Here is a 3457-nt window from a genome sequence, read left to right as displayed (position 1 = left end):
TTACCAGTTCACCCAGTTCATCGCTCTGTAACCTGTGGATTGTGTTGTGTCGTGTAAAACATTGTGTTATCTGTTTGTTATCATGGTTTACCATCAAGATTTATATCAACTGAAGGTACATGAAGATAAACGCAGTTTAAACCTACGAGTCTGTTCACGCTGCATTTCAGGTGCTTTTCTAACAGTTGCTGTAATTTTCTAATTTAACAGCCGATGATCAACAAACAGTGAAGCAGAAGAAAACTCAGGTAAATGTAGATCACTGCAGGTCAGAAATACCCTGAAGTTCAGTTTCTCCTCTCAGCCATCATTAAACCTTTTAATATAATCATGTTCATATTTTACTTTCCGAGCTGCTCTTTCATTAACGGTGCTAACATCGGACCGTTCTGGTTCCTGTTTAACTCAAGTCAGCACAAAGTCCTGTTCAAAACATTCATGTGTTTATTCCCACAAACCATCACAGTGCTAACAGCATGCTAAGAGTCACTGAGCCGATGTTCCTACGCTGCTGTTAGCTTCAGGCTTCCATCTTCTGCTCTCTGCTTTGTGACCACGCTGTGCTTCACTACTTTAATTCAGTTTTATAGAAACACAAAGAAGGTCTGCAGGTTTATGAAACGTTATGTTTCGTGTGTTCACAGTTTGTGCTGCTTTCATTTCTGTCTGTTCCTGTGAACATCTGGCTTTGTTGGCTCTCAGTCACATGAACATACAGACTCTGTCACTGCTGCAGTGTTTGTTCAGGAATGAAAACTGTCATCTAAATGTAAGAAAGAGACCAGGAAGTGTGTGAGCAGCGTTAACAGATAGGAAACAGTCACATTCCTGCTTTTATCTGGTTTTAACAAGCAACCAGAGGAGATGTGATGGAGGCTGTAATTACTCTGTGAAATCAGTTGAAAGTAATAAAAGATGCAGGCTAACATGTACATTGGCTTCCGGTCGGCTGCGTCCAGATGCTGCACTGCTGGCGGTGTGTCGGCGAAGGTGAAGCCACGTGGATGTGCAGGACACGGTTCAGTCCTGCAGCTCTCTGCTCACCGACACAAGCTCAGCCCACAGACATGATGCTCAATGACTGCTGTCTTCATGCAAACACAAACCGCGGTTCGAAGGTCTTCATAGAGCAGCAAGCGGGGAGCGAATAAACCGAAAAATCTCATGTTATGTAATCTAACCGGATTGGGGCAGCGAGGGGACCTGGATCGCTCACAGAGTCAACAGAAGAGGCCTGAAATGATTAAAGGCCGGAGGAGGCAGCTGATGGATGATGAGGTTAGCAAAAGCCCAGTGGAGACGATTAGGCAGGAATAAACTGCACTTCATCGTTTCTACATACTTGAAGGTCACGTGACGGATTCCTGTCGGGATTCCCAGGATGAATGTTCTCATTGTTTAATCCACTTACTGAATTTCATCGTACCGCACGGCTCTGAACATCTGCAGCTGCTCTGGAGAAGCAAAATCTAAACTATTGATCAGGATGTTGAAGCCCTGAACTCACAGCAGCAGCTCCTGGTTCATGTTCCTCCACTGAGCTTCATGTTTCAGCATAAAGTCCTGCAGCTCTGAGGAACCAGAACATGAAGGAGGAGACAGAACTCAGGGACGTCTGCTGTCAGCAGGACTCAGTCAGAACCATGGAGACCAGAGAGAAGATTATTAATTTTGCAAAAAAATAAGAAGCTGGAATCGTTGTGTCCAACATCTTCCAGGCGTCCACAGTCAGAATCAGGTGGAACCAGGACGGAAGAAGTTTTTTTGTTTGTTTGTTTTGAGAATTTTTGATTGAGACGTGCAAAAAGAAAAGGATTTTATTAAAACGTCACAACGTTCGGCTCTTTGTTGGCGGTGAACTCACGTCTCCACATGTTTTGTTGGAAAGTTGGGAATCTGTTATTCTGTCCTTTTTTTTTACAGGTTCTGCTTCTGACAACTGGCGCCATTTTGTAAAAACACACTCATAGTGTTTCACCAGAAAGGCCAGCGACAGAATCCAGAGAAAAGGCAGGAACAGAAATGTTGCTCTGAAAGCAGCTCGACGTCTTCACGGAGTCCGGCTCTGTCTCTGCTCCAACATGAACGAAGCTCCGTGAAGAAGGAACGTCATCGTCCAGACTTCAGAGAGACGCAGCTTCACATCCAATGCAGGCCTTTTGTCAGGAAGCGCTTGTTTCCCTCCAGCTGCTGCTGTCAGGACACTTCATGCTGAGCGGTACCGTCCAAAGCAGGAGTCATGCTGTCATTTCCAGTGAATTTCCTGGAAACGTTCCTCATCATTTCCTAAAACCAGGTTTATGTGTATTTAGCTGCTTGTTACAAAGAAAGCTTGATGTCCGTTGTTCTAAACAGAGTCGCTCACTGTGCAGTCATCAGATTAACCACATGATTATGTAGACACGATATCAACCTGCTTCACAGGTCCACTAACGGGACATACCTGCATTTAAACACCAGGTGGCGCTGCAGGGACAGGCTGAAGACTAAACCCCAGTTTTCAAACTTGGAAAATGTCTATTTTATCTGCCAGAAGACCGAACATGAGAAAAACAATCACCACAGCTGAGAACAGAAACAGATTCAGAGAAACCTACAGAACCGATTCTAACGGACTGAATCTGGGTCGCTCTTCTTCTGCAGGATCAGTTTCTGGTTCCTGAACTTCTGATACTGCAGAGAAGTTTTACAGTGTTTGAGCTGTAGGTGAGCTGGTGTGCTGAGCTGCAGATCATCATCTATGACAGCTGAAGGATCATTCATCGGAAACAGCTTCTCCAGATGGAACCGGAGCGTTTGCAGGTTTCATCATGAACCAGATGAAAAACAATTAGAACAAACAAACTAAAAACATGTCGTCTGTTATCAAATGACTGCTAAACAACGGTCCTCACAGCGCTTCATGAATGAGTGAATGGGTGAATGAGAACACCGTACATTCACTCATTCACACACCAACGGCCACAGAGCTGCCGTCCAAGCTGCTGCCTGATCAGGTTCAGGGTCTTGCCCAAGAACCAGCGGCTCTGCCAGCTCAGCTTCAGGACTTTTACTGTATTTTATGCTTTTCAGGCAGCCGCTGGTTTCTAATTGATTTTATTTCTTAACTCATGTAAAGCTGCAGAAACTTTCTGTTGTTGTCAGAAACCTTATAAACAGCTTCAAGAAGCCTCAATCAAAAGACGTGTTGGATTCTGGTGGCATGTTTTCTTCAAGTTATGTTAAATTCAAAGAAACTTTCAAAACATCTACAAGTTCAAATGTCCAAAATGCGAAAGTACAGAGAGAATATTTCAACACCTCACCTCTGTCTGACAGAGAGCGTTCTCAGCCCTCTGCTCTGGAAAAGCCTCTGTCTTTGCACTGTTTTCTCAATTTGCACATTTTGTACAGTTGTTTTATTTAATTAATTTTATTCACTTATTTTTATTTTTAACTGCCCCGTCTCAGACGCCAC

The sequence above is a fragment of the Stegastes partitus genome, unplaced genomic scaffold, assembly GCF_000690725.1.
Source record: "Stegastes partitus isolate 25-593 unplaced genomic scaffold, Stegastes_partitus-1.0.2 Scaffold1584, whole genome shotgun sequence".
In the NCBI taxonomy this organism is placed as follows: domain Eukaryota; kingdom Metazoa; phylum Chordata; class Actinopteri; family Pomacentridae; genus Stegastes; species Stegastes partitus.
This window is presented reverse-complemented; position numbering follows the sequence as displayed.